The following is a 14045-nucleotide window of genomic DNA, read 5'->3' as shown; positions in this document are numbered from 1 at the left end:
TGATTTCCTGCTCCTAAACAGAGTAAGTGGGTGAACAGGATCTCTGCTTAAGATTCAAAAATTGTATATTTGTATATTTTATATGTGACTTTATTCTATGTCACCTTACTCAAATCCTCCTTTTTTGTACCCACTCTGCCTGGAGTCAAGCTTCCAGAATCCCTTCAGTCTGCCTGCCATAATGTCTTTCTGTCCCATGGTCCTCAAGTCAAGGACTCTCTCTATGTCCAAATGTGCAGATGTGCAGGTTGTCCATCCTGCCTATGGATGCAGGTTCGTTTCTAGAGCTGAAACTCTGAGTGTTTGCAGCCTAGTACTGTAGCTCCATTCCTTGCCCAGGAAGCTTGAGTGCTGATCTGTCCATGCCTGGCTTAGATGTGTAGGAATGGGGGACAAGGGAGTTGGAAGGATGCAGTGAGTCCTCACTGGATGCTCATATGTTGGAAAGAGGGGAAGATAGCACTCAGAAAAAGTTTCTGTCTCAACACTCTATATTTGCCAGGGCTGTTGTGTTGTCTGGGGCAGAGTTCTTTCATCTGCTTTGGCACGTGTTGGCGTTGTAGCTGCTGCAAGAAAAGGTGAAGGACCACCTATCTCCTGCTCAGAGTGCACTTAGGAAAGTGCACTGTGCCACTAAATGAAATGGTCACAGGTATTTCTTTCAGTGTATGTGTGGTTCCTATTTGCCAAGAGTGGAGAAACTGATGCCATGCTGAGCCACAGGCTTCAGGTCACACAAGCAATTACAGGTGATGAATTAAGTGCAAACATTGCAAATTATCACCTTCTTTGTTTGCAGCACAGAAGATACAGGCCAGTTGACCAAAGTGGTGCTGTGATGATAAAAACCTGAAACCAAAGCAAGACAAAGGGTATGCCTAAAACCTCTGTTTATAATCCCTGGCAAGATGAAGCTGGAGTTTCTCCTAGGCTGGGGAAAATGAATGCAGTTAGTTGTTTATTGGCTACTTGCTGAACACCCACAGACACCATAAGTGGGATGTCAAGGTAATTTTGGCTTCAGGGCTGCAAGGTTTGCTGGGTTGCCACTGAGTCAGAGCACATGAGATGAACCCTCCCAAACCTGGGATAGATTAAAAGATATAGAACTTCAAGGCCTTCTATTCATCTAAAGAGAAGCTGACACAATGATCTGGAAACTTGATTTAGGGTGTAGAGAAAAGTGTCACAAACCCAAAGCTTACAGCAGTCAGCCCAGTTTTACAGGGATTTAATCCGTAACAAGATCATGTCAAGGTGTTTGAGCCATGCCTAATTAAATTCTTGTGGCCCCTCAGATCCTTCTCCATGCATTTGGCATGGTAAGAAGGATGGTCCTGCAAAGACCCACATCTGGCTCACAAAAATGTGGTGTTAGAAGAAGGTAGCATGGCAAAGAGTGTGTGTTTGCTTCTTAGCTGTGCATTAAGGATGACATAAGGACAGAAACAGGGAGATTCTGCAATTTTAGCCTTAGAAAAATCCGAAGTCAAACAGTAACAGGACTGGCACAGAGGTAGTTATGTAGGTCTGCTCTGTACTGTGAGTGAAGGTAGAAAACCTGTCTTCAAGTTCTCTGGAGTAGGGAGAAATGTTGCTGGCTTACCAGGTGATTGTGTGAAATGCTGCCTTTCTGCAGGAAAATGAGGCCTTTGAGTAGTTCCTGTGCTAGCTGCTGTGGCATTTAGAGTATATTCAAGCAGAGTCCTGAAGAACAGTGTGCTGGCTTGTCTAGCTGTTGAAACCAGTTTTTCTGATGATCTCTGGGCATCTTGGACCTGCCCCTCCATGGCCTTCTCACAGCAGGGGAAAGATGATTATACTATAAAGTATGTCTGCCATTCTCCTTGGAGTCTAAAAGGAATATAAAAGATGTCAAAATCTTCTCTGAAGCTTACATTCCCCTGCCACCGGGCACAAACCTTAGTGGGATTTTAGACTCCTAGATTCCAGAAAGATTGAAATCTTGCTTCCCAGGGCAAAAGATTGACTTGGTTATTTGAAGAGAATCAGGCTGCCAAGCTTTTGCAATCTCTGCAGAAGGAAATAGCTTCAGTATTGCTGCTTTATTCATCTGCCATGCTGAGTTAGGAATGGCTGAGCACAGGGCTTGCAAAACAGGATCCAGGCTGTGCTCACACATCCTGCTCCAGCTGCAGTTTTATGGATGAAGCCATTCACTCCCCCATCCCGGGCTCCCTCCCCTCTCTTCACCTCTTGCTGCCAGACATTCATTCTTTTCATGCAGCCAAGGCAACCACCAGCCACGGTGTAATTGCACCCAGTCAGGCTTAGTAAAACATATAGATCAAGATAAACCTGGTTACCTGGTCAGTCTCTCATGGCCCAGCACTAAAATGGTTTGGGGGATGATGATGAAAGGAACTCGAGGCCAAGCTGCCTGTGGGGTCAACCAACATCAGCCAGGTCTGGACAGGAGCAGAGCCTCCCTTCAGTCTGAGTTGCCAGAGAGGAGTTTCAAATGGGGCGCTACTGTGGAGTCCCATGTTGCAGCAGTTCAGCACAGGGAAGACACAGGAGGGCCATGACCTGAGGTGTGCACCTTGTGGTTGGAATGCCATCACCTCACTGAGCAGAGCGCAGAAAGCTGCACATCTGGAGCGTGTGGGAGCTGTGGAGGCTGTAATTACAGGTGTGTGGCACACTGGGTCACTGTGCTGGCTGCTGAGCTGCTGGAGCTGTTTGAGCCTGGACTAACTTTGGTGTGATTAATCTTTGCAGTGAAGGAAAAAGCCTTTTGTCCTTTCTTCTTTGTTTCAGGATGGTTTTGCTTTACATCTGTCAAATATTATTATTTTGTCTCCAGTTTGTATTAATTTTTGCAAATTGGTCCCCACAGTGAGAATCTGTACAAAGGTTTTGTACTGCATCTTCTAAGCCTGCCTTAATGTCAGTGTTTGTCTTTTGAAGCTAATAATTAAAAGGGAAAAAAATACTGTCTGTGGATTTCTGTTGTGATGCCAGTTGAGTCCATTTTCTCTTGTTGGTAGCTATCAGATCTGACTTGCACCCACAACAGACTGTTTAGGGGGGAAAAGTGTCACTGCTTTTATTTCATGTCTGGCCTGACAAGAATAGTAATGAGAGCAGCAAAGCCCTTGCATCCCCAGTTAGCCAGCTACAAAACAGGCAGGCTGAGTCCTCGATGTACTGTCAATTCTGTGTTGTGTAGGCAATTAACATTGATGCTGAATTAATTAATGATGAGAAAACATCAAAGGGTTGGGGTGCTTCAGTTCAGATATAAGCACCAGAAGATCAGATTGTTATCAGATTGTCTAGGAGTTGTCTGAGGAGATCTTATAACCAGTGTTTTGCTGCATGCCAGAAAAAGATTGGGGCTTCCACCCTGTGCATCATGTGTTCAGACCTCTAAAATGGTCTAGGAGACATTTTAATGGATACTGAGCATTTATTTTGTATCTATTTTGACCTGTTTTGTAAATATCTCATAAGAGGTCTTACAATTTTTCTGTTTTAGAAATACACTGCAGAGGTCTTCTTAAAATAGGTTATTAGTCTCAATTTGTGCATTTTTAAGTCAATGAATGTATTCTTATAAGCATGGAATAGGCATAAATAAAGGAGAGGTTGGCAGTGAGGCTACAGGTAGAACTTGCCATCTAAGGCAGCATTTAGATTCCCTGTTTCTGGAGACAGAATTAGTCTATGTATTTTCTGGAATTATAGTTACTGAGCTTGTCTTGTTGGCTGGATCAGAGAAACCCACTGGATTGAGTTTGTATGACAAGGTAGCAAAGAGGCTACAGGGGTGGCTTCTCTGAGAAGATGCTAGTAATTTCCCTGTGTTGAAACTAGATTATCTTTAAGGTCCCTTTCAACTCAAACCATTCTGCTAGTTTTTTGATAAGTACAGCAGTGTTTTTTGGTCCCATCCTACAATCATAAATATCTATTCTTCCTTTAGAGTCACTGTGTTAATGACTGAAATGTTGGCTGTAGGAAGGCATGAAAAACAGAGCTGAGCAGCATGAGAGTCATTGAAAGGAATTCCCACCTCAGTGTGTGGATTGTGGCACAGAAGAGCTGCTGGTGGGACACAATGCAAAATTTCTTCCTGCATTTCTGCTTTCAGAATATAATTAGGTGTGTGATCCCACATGTGTGCCTGAAAAAGTTTCTTACTGACAAGAATAGCAAAGTTTTAAAATTAAAAAAATATGAACCAAAGGGAATGAAAGTAGTCAATGTTTTATTATCCAAAGAGAACTTTGATGTAAAAAAGTTGCACACAACCCAAACCATCAATTAAATTCACTTCATCCGTGGCCTGCTTGATTTCAAAGGTCTTTGACAAGACTTGTGCAAAGAAAGTTTTAAAAGTTCTTGTATTGTAGTTAGTATTTAAAAAATCATGACCTTTTTTTTATGACTACACATAACCTATGCCTCTTCCTAAGGTAGCAAACCAAACATCTGGTTTTTTAGGCTCAATAATGCTTGGATCACGATCAAAGGGAAAGGTTGCCAATTAACCCCCATGATCACCTCACCATGTGTGTTTGATGCCATATTTTTTCCATCTGATTTATTTCATCTTAGCTTGATATTAAATCCCTTACCAAATTCAGATTAGCCATGGCTTTCCCATTGCTCTGACAACACATCAAAGCTCCAGAGGACCCAGAAGATTGAATTAGCCACTGTCTGAGTCTTCACTGAGCTTAAAGACATGTATCTGTGTAAGCAACAAAGGGAATAAGTGATATCTCTGCTCTGAAACTTTCAAAAAAGTTAAACGGGTATAAGGTAAGACTAAGCTAAATTTAAACAAGAACTACTATGCAGAGTGAGTTATATACAATAAAGCTGGCTTGTTTTCCTTATAGAAAATGACTAGAAAATAAACAGCAATGAAGGTCTTGAATAACTTGGAATAATTTAGTACACATTTCATCAAAATAGAATGCATTGTGTTACTAAAGGAAGTATGTTTACAATTTGTATTAAAATAACTTTAAAAATGGGAGGAGGAACAACACGGCACTGTAAAAACCACACTGTATTGTCACTGCTTATTGCAATCATTAGTTACCTTCTCAGGGCTAAGGGACAAACACTTCAAGTCTGTCTCAGGCAGCTAGGATACTGCCAGGAGCATGGAGCAGAGAGTAAACCTGAAGGTGGTGCTTGGGAGAAAGAGGGTAAGAGTTTGTTACCTGTTACCGAAAGATAAAAAAGGACTGAATTTGGAGCTCAAAGTTAAAAGACTTTGTGTATAAGACTGCCTTGACCACATTGTCCAGGTAGGAGAGCTGTACCTCATCCCCAAGGATGAGAGTTATTTATTTTCAAGAGGCTGCACATGTCCCTCACACCTCAGTGAGCAGTCTAAATCAGAGATAAATGAGCTGTATTTTGTCCCATGCCATTGGCATTACAACAATGACAGTGACCAGTAGATCAGGCAGGGCTTTGTTGTCACTTTCTGGGGCAATTCCCTGCATGTCCTCTGTGAAGACACAGGTAATGTCAGATGCCATGATGTCTGTATAATTACATCTAGTCTATTTTGTGGGAGAAGGTGCAAAATCTTGGGGCTAGCAGTGGATGTTTGGATTCTGTCCCAAGGGTTGTTCAGAAGTCAAAGAAGACCAGTACAAAGCTTTGGACCTGTGCCATGCATTTTTTGGTTTCTCCTTCAAACACATCTGCCACTTCCTGGCAAGCCAATTCAGAATTTTTCCATTTGGGACACTGTGGGGAGTCATTTCAGAGATGAAGCTCAGGCTCAAAATAAGAAGAAAATAGTAAAGGAGGGAGCTGTGCTTTGTTGAAAGGACTAGTCAAGATGGGGGGATGAGGAAATCCTTTGGGACCCTGAGTAGGAGCTATGCAGGATGGGAAGAAATATATGTAGCAGCAGTGTGGGTTTCATTGACTGTTCCTTACAAAGGCAATTGTATAAAAGAGTAAAGCATGATACAGTGGCACTGGAAGGGCATTTCTTAAAAAGGAAAATAATTCCTTGTTTGAAAAGAAAGGAGAAGGTTAGAAGAGAATAATGTAAAATACAGTCAAATGTGGTCACTCTCACACAATGGTCTGATGGAGGAAGACTCTGCACCGTAAGAAGAAATGCTTGTGTTAGGTAATAGTTATGCTGCTTAAGGAGTGACTGAGGTCAGAGTTTGGACACATGTTTTGCTCTAAAGCCTTGTCTGTAAGATGTGTTGTGTGTCCAGATATGAAGGCTTTTGTGAAGAGACAGGAGATGAGCTGCTCTGTATGGTGGATGGGACAAGGAGAGACAGTTTTATACGGCAACAAAAGGAAAAATTCCTGGCAGCTGGCTAGTACTGCCCTAAACTTAAACCATCTGCAGAGGTCTTGGAATATGAAGCCTGAGGTTTTGCTCCACTCAGGTATGTTTAAGTGCATGTGTAAAGCTAAGTTTGTAAATTAAGCCATTTGTTTTCAGTATGCAATGAATCTAAGACTGTTTATTATCTACAGCTTTGAAGTCTTGGTGTATATTGCCATAGTTGCTGTTAAACTTAGGTGCATGTGTATGGATGGAAGGGTAAATGCTCAAACAGAAGAATATTATTTTTCAGCAGCTGACTGGCATTATGGGCCAGCAATGGCCAGTAATATGCCAGTACTTAGTTTAAAAAATTCCAAAACACTCCCAACTGCACAACTTCAAAAACAGACTTAGGATACCCATCAGCATCAGCATTCAAAATATGAGTCTGATGTAAGAATGTTCAGCAAAGATGCTCAGAAATTTATGTACTCATATGTCTAGCACTTGGAGTTTAGTTTTTCTCCAATGTGTCTACTCAATGCCAGCAATACTGTTTTAGTTCCTTTTCTTGAAAAAGATATTTAAACAAAAAGGCTTTTTCTTGTACTGAGATCACATTCAGCTGTACAGATGGTTTTGGTTTTGTTGTAGCATACTCTTACCTACATCACTAACTTCCTTTTTAAAACGTTCCTTCCTTTCCCCTGCTTTATTTATATTAGCTTTTGGGTAACATGAATCTCAAAATTTTCTCTTAATAATAAGTGTCTCCAGACAGTTTATCTTTGGACAAACCAACATTCATAGGCAGATCATAAAATTTCCTTCCAGAGAATTGTTGGAAGTCTTGTGCTGTTTAATGGTGAAATGGGCTTTTTTTTTCTTTTAAAATATCTTTTGGGCCAGAACAACTGTTTTCTTTACAGTGGAGTGCTAAAATAAGCCAGAATAGAGCCAGTATCATCTGCTGACCTCTTTTCAAAACATAGGACAGAAAACACTCTGCTGTTCCTGTCAATGAACCTGGCAAAGCTTCTTTACCTGAAACATAATTTCCATGAAGATCAATAGTCCTGATTATATGAATTCAAAAGGAAAAAAGTCAGTGCTTTCTGGCATGTCTGCTGTTTAATGGGTTTTGCCATTAGAAATCTTGTACTTCACTCTTATTGGCCTCCTCCAGTTTTGATTTTAACCATGAGTGTTCTTAAGGCTTTGTCTTTGAAATATCAAAAAATGAATTTGGTTGCTCAAATGCCATCTGTGGTCTTTCAACAAAAAGAGGCCATTCAGAGCAGCTGAAAAGCAACACTGAAATGGTAACTGAGGTATGAACCCTGGTTTTACCTGCTTCCCCCAGGTTTTCACATAGGCTGAGAGGGATAGGAATACATGGGAAGATTTCCAGAAGCAGAAGTCATGAGAGTTTTAAGTTGATTTTGGTTATTCCCTTTGCCATTTTCAAGCCCAAATCTGAGCAGGCAGAAAGGGGAGAGCACCTGAGGAAAATGGGATGGGAGAAGCACAGAAATGAGACTGAGCACTCAAAAAGTGTTGGAATTGGCCCTCACAGCCAGACTATTTTCCTATGGTGCATGTCTGAAGTTGATAGTAGAGTTGGTTACAGAAATACAGATACTTAGAGCTCAATTTTCAAAATCAGGTCTTTAATTCAGCAATTAAACACCTGCACGCTGATTATTCAGAAAGCCTGTCAGCACTTACCTCTTACAGTGGGTGTCAAGTGCCAATTTTAGGTCTAAGTGCAGATGTAGGTGCGTGAACAGAGGGTTTCAAGATTGGAAACAGGGCTCTTAACAACAACAGGTTCATCTGCCTGTGACTCCTCTGCACTGAGTAGCAAAATCAGCTGAGATTAAAGGGGGAGAAGGCTGAGAATAAGGAGCACAATCCAGCTAATAGCTGCTGTTATGAGGCTGCCCAAAGATGACTTGCTGCCCAACAAGGAAGGTACTGTTCTGTGGGGCAGGGCAGCAGGCTCTTCAGCTCCACATCTACGTTTCCTTGCTTTGCTTCCTTTTAGTTTCTGAACTGTTTTTCAGTGCCTTCCCCTGCAGACTGAGCACATAATGTATTTAATCTATTTAATGGAGTACAGCACCTTCTGAACCCAGAGAGTTTGGCTGCTGTTTGGCATCCTTTTCCCATGGGGTACAGCTGGTGCACTAAGGGGCACCAATGTACCCTACCTGCCACAGGAGTGAACAAAAAGCCTGCGTGCTGGAGTCTGAAAGAACAGAGGAAAAGAATGTTATGAAAGACAGGATGCAAAATGAGGCGTTGAAGGTAGAGGGCAAACACAGCTCCTGTCATCAGGTTTCTCCCTGATCTGGGCACAGTTGGCCTATCATTCCTAACTTGTGCCTCACGGTCCCCTGGGAGCTGTGATCAAGTATTTTCTTTAAATCCAGGCTAACACATTGATAGTGTGAGCTACATATATCACAGATTTGAGGTATGGATTTCTGCTTTCTTCAAAGTAAATCCAGAAAGAAAGGCAGCCTTGTCAGCCTTGTGCTAATATCTGCTGGGATATTTCTTGTGCAAAGGAAAAGAAGCAGCTTCAGGTTGTGAAAGAGGGAGCTCTATTTCTTCACATGCCCAGCCAGAAGCTGAGAAAAAGCAGCAATATTTCCAGTGTGCAAGGCTCAAGGCAGGGACAAAATGCCATGGATATATTTTTATAGGATTTTCTAGAGGAGACAAAAGAAAACCCACTAAATGAAAGAGCTCAATCTGGTATAAAGAGCCTTGCAAATGCCAGTTAATGGTGATAGAGCCTTACCTTAAAAAGTTTAGCTCTTTGAAAATAAAAACCCCTTCTCAATCAGAGCAGGACTCCTCATTGAGATGAACAAAAGGCTGAGGTGTGTACCCAAAAAGGAAAATTTACTGTGGTCTTGAAGGAGGTAAAGGAAGTGCTCTGCCAGTGCATTCTCAAAAGTAAAAGTTATGAGACCCCAGCTTCTTGCTCCCTGTGGGTGGGAGAAGGATGGCAAAAGCTAATGTTCTTCCCACTGTCAAAGGAAGGGATGCTGCCTTGCATGTAATTGTAGCAGGCTGAAATGGCATTTTAGAAAGATGTTCGAGTTGGCCCTGGCCTCAGAAGAGCACTATAGTTCAGTGGTGCTGTGGTAGGAAGACAGGAAGGTCATGAAGAAAATGCTACTTGGGTGCTGTGGGCAGCTGCAGCTCCTGCAGTATGGAGGCTGCCACCTCTCCTAAGGATGGCAAAGGTGAAGGGTCCTGTAGGATTAAGGTTTAGAGCATTAATAGCTGATATTCATCAGTCTGCCATCAACATTTATCAGAGTAATATCTAGGCAGTCTAGAACAGAGCTGGCAGACCTTTGTTTTTGTTTTCTCCTTTTCTCTTGCAGAGTGGGGTAAATTAAACAGGAGGGCTTCTTCTCCTTTGCTGTCCATTTGTTTACTCTTTCCTACCCCCTTGTCTGCTCCTTGCCTCTGTTGTGAGTCTTGGAAGAAGAGTGTATTTGAAATGGACAACAGCTGTCCAGAGGTGCTGGAGCCTCAAATAATTTTCTCAGCAAATAAATGAGGAGCAACCACACCCAGAGATAAATTATTATTATTAGTGCCTTAGAAATGTCAAATGATGCTGTCAATAATAGAGCCCCAATGTTCCTGATGCTCCTGTGTATCTGTGTGGGAACACTGCCTCTATTCAGAGAAAGCAGCAAAGAGTCAGAGAAAGGATTAATTATCTTACAATGAATCACTGCAGGATTAGAACATTTGTTTCTATTTACACATGGGTCTTCTTTCTCCAAACTGCATAACTTATTCTAGAAAAAGCACCATCTCCTTGCCTTGTGTCATGCTGGTTTTGCTGAACCTTGAGTAGATGCCCTCTCATTTGAGATTGTTGGTGCAACAAAGCTTTACTGATTCAGCTGCTGGGAATTAGAAAAAAAAAAAAAAAGCCCCCAGTTATTAGACTGCTTGTTAAATCCCACCATAGCTAAATAACATCTGGCTTTCTATAAATACAGCAAGCCAGTCATTAACAGTGGGACTATTCACTGTTTACAGAGCTGCATTTGAAGAGAACCAAAATGCAAAGTATTTGCTGAAAACTGCACAGCATCTGTCTGCAATAGACTTTTGATAAACCCTATCTTACATTCCCATCATATTCATATTTCAGTATTTGGATATTTTGTTTATAACTAGCTGTCTTTTTTGTTTTTTTTTTCCAGAGTCAGAGACATGTTGCTGCTACAAGCAACATGAGGGTTTCTAACATGCACAGAAACTTCTTGTCTTCATAACAGCAACCTTGGACCCCTGCTTCTATTTAGGTATGTGCAGACAGTTCATCAGAACCAATCAGCCTTTTATCCAGGTAAAGCCTTTTGCTAGATCAGGCAAAATAAACACAAGTTGTGTATTATGTTAGGGATTTGCTAGAAACATCTTAGTTGTGATCATACTGCAAACTCCAGCCTCACAGCTGTGTGTTGAGAAAGCCAGAGGAGGTGTGCAGAAGTTAAGGATCTCCATCCACTGAGGCTGAGTATCTTTATAATCTACAGGACCTGTGCTGCAGTTAATCCACTGACATTGCAGTCCCTGCAGGATCGAGCTGCCCAGACAGACCATTGCAAATAGGTATATTAAGCCACTTTGCACATGCTGAAAGTTACTGGTTTCCACTGCCTTTTTCCTGTTGCAGGTATAGTGATGCTTAATAAAAGTCATTAGACATTTCCCCAGGGGCTACGGAGAGAGGAATTTTCCCCTACCTACAATCCAACTCTGTCACACACGTGTAGGAGCTAAATGTGTGTGAGAGATCCATTTTTGTGTGTAGCTACAAATTGCCAGAGAGGTTAAAAAGCAACCCTTGGGTGGATAGGCAAGGGTGTGCACAGTAAGATCCCATAATGATTCCTTTCAGGGAGAAATCAGACTGGAAGGGGATGTTTGCAGTCAATGATAGAAGTGCCTGGCACTGAGGCACTGGCCCTGTGTGGTGAATCCACACTGGTTTTTCTCTCAGTGGGGCTGCTGCATTAATGATATTTCCCAGCAGGATGCTCCAGGGAGGTGACACTGGAGGGCCAGAGCAGTAATTTTTTTTTGCTGTGGGGAAGGCCCGATAACTGGCAAGGCTCTCAGCTGCTTTTGCAAAAGTACACCCACATCAGAGTGCCCAGGCTCCAGCATGTGATGTAATTATGTTCAGAAAAATCTGCTTCCTTTTCACTGTGAATAGACACAGGCATGGATTCTTGCACCTTTTCCTGCCTGCTTCCTACTAGTCTGACCTCCTCTGCTATAGTATTAGTGGCAGGAGTCTCCTGGGCAGGAAGCCTTTCTGAAGGAGAAGGGGTTGTTTTGCAAGGCATCAAAACATGGATGGGTTTGAGCTCTGCTGTACCCATTTTGAGTTTGAATTTTACTTTTAAGTTTTTGGTATTATACTGCCATCCATGGCTTCTGAGTGTCTTCTATATGATAACAATTAGCAATTATAGCTAGTGATTTTATGGAGTCTGTTAGATAAATATCCTTCAGGACTGTGCCACAGGCCTGTAATTTTTAGTATCACAACAGTAGTGCAAGGCACAAAATGCCTCCTTTGTGGAAGCTGCTGGTGATGCATTTTCTGATGTTATGGACTGCACATTTGGGGGAACTGGAAAGGATATGATCAAGAAGTGTTTCCTGTATGGTACAGTGGCAGCATTCCCAGTCTATTCACATTATACACACCAGTATATATCCTGATTATTTTTTAGGCTTTTAAGAAAATTATACTTAGAAAAATCTCCTCAGCAGAAATACAAACAAACAAAAATTCTAAAGGAAAAATAACACATAGGTTATAGCCATTCACAAAACCTGCACAACAGAACTCCTGAGTTCAGAACATTCATGGGGTGAGAACTATAGGAAGATCCCGTACTTTGTTTTTTTTGCCTGGGACACCTAGTGCAGTAGTTAAAGTGAGTAAGTACATCCTCCTGCTTTGGGTCAGCCCAACAAAAAAAAAAAAAAGTGGAACCACTCTGAGTGACCCTGGTCAGAGATAGGTCAACTTATTTTTTAACCTGTGCTTACCCTTGGCTGTATGATGGATCATGAACCTGCTGAGAGCTGTGGTGGAAAATGCAACCACATCCCAAGATCCTGTAGGCTGTGTTCTCCTCTAGCACTGTGTCCAAGAAGGAAAATGTGGGGAGATGTGGGGGGCTGAACACTTTGAAACTTAGCTCAGCAACAGCAAGTGCTATGCACTGTTTAAATATTGTCAGTAAACCAAGGAAAGCTGTCAGAAATCAATGCAACTTATGATGTTCAAAACAGTAATGGTAGAGGTTATTGCAGTTTTATGCAATATGGAAGGAAGAGATATTTTAAATTAAACAGGAAATTGGCATATAGTGATAGTAAACAGTAAGTGAAGACGTTTATGATGAGATATCTTTGTGGTAAGCACATTTCTCTCTCCCTCAGGATTTTTCATAGAGAAAGAAAGAGAAAACAATTTATATTTCTGCTCCTTGTTTTTCCCATATGGAATGTGTTTGGCAAATTGTTTACCTGGGGTGATTGCTTGATTAGATTCTGGTGAGGATTGTTTGAGCCTGATGGTCAATGGGATCCACCTGTGTCTGGACTCTGGAGAACAGGGTCACAAGTTGTGAGTTAGTTAGATATGGTAGTTAGAGAAAGTAGTATGTAGTTTTAGTATTTTCCTTTATATACTATATTAATGTATTTTAGCATAGTTATAATAAAGAAATCATTCAGCCTTCTGAATTGGAGTCAGACATCATCATTTCTTCTCACCGCGTTCACCTGCATTTACAATATACCTTCAGCCTGTGGGACTGTGTACATGCAACATGTGAGCAAAACTTCTTGTTGAAACCTTCATGTCATGAGATATGAAATCACTAAATTAGAAAAGAGGCAAGGAAGAACAATCTGGACTCAGGATCTAGTCTGCCATTATCTTTAAGTAAGGGAAGAATATCAGCACAAAAGGAGTATTTAGGACTCTAAGAGACCCTCACACACCATCCATAGTCTGATCTTCAACTTAACAGAGCTTGTGGAGACCTTGGTGTTGAGTATATCTTACGGATTTTAGAAACCATTGAAAGAATTTAAGTAGCTCAAGTCCCACCTGAAGAGAATGATAGCCTTCAGGGCTGTCACCTCCACCAGTAAAAGCACAGGGTTAAAAACAAAGCAGCGGTGCAACGTGCTCCTCTCCATGGGCCAACACTCCATGCCAGACAGAGTGAGCTCCCAAAGCACTTGCCTATTAAATCCCCTGAAACCACAGCTGTGTTATTCCTTTCACAGAGATTGGAGGGACATTCTCAGCCCCAGCTCATTTGAATCTTTGGCTGAGGTATTAACACAGAGCAGGCGGGGAATGAAATAAAGTGTGCAGGGGATAGAAATGCACACTGGGTCACCTGCTGGCTCCTAACGTGAAATCCCAGTGTTGACTAGTTTAATGTGGCCAGTTGAGGTGTAGAAGTTGCACACAATTGCAGGGCAAGACAAAAACTTCCCTCTTCCTTTCTAAGAGTTCTCTCCCTTCCATAAAGTTTGCTACTGCTGTGTCACCCTACAAAGAGACTTAGCCACTCCATGGGTATGTGCATCTTCAAGCCCTTCTGGCTTCATAATTATCTACATATAACTAATCTGGGATAAAACTGACTCAAAGCTGGACATTTTCCAACTT

The 14045-nt window shown here is 41.8% G+C and overlaps 1 long non-coding RNA gene across 1 annotated transcript in view; it reads left to right on the top strand.

Annotated features, from left to right (window-relative positions):
- Positions 1 to 2108: 2108 nt before the first annotated feature.
- The window catches only part of LOC110480912 (uncharacterized), a 55122-nt gene continuing 43185 nt past the window's right edge, over positions 2109 to 14045 (top strand). The window contains exon 1 of the long non-coding RNA XR_002467172.2: positions 2109 to 10635. This is a non-coding gene — a long non-coding RNA (uncharacterized LOC110480912). The remainder of the gene's footprint in view (positions 10636 to 14045) is intronic.

This window comes from Lonchura striata, chromosome 4 (genome assembly GCF_050655825.1).
Source record: "Lonchura striata isolate lonStrDom1 chromosome 4, ASM5065582v1, whole genome shotgun sequence".
In the NCBI taxonomy this organism is placed as follows: domain Eukaryota; kingdom Metazoa; phylum Chordata; class Aves; order Passeriformes; family Estrildidae; genus Lonchura; species Lonchura striata.
This window is presented reverse-complemented; position numbering and strand designations above follow the sequence as displayed.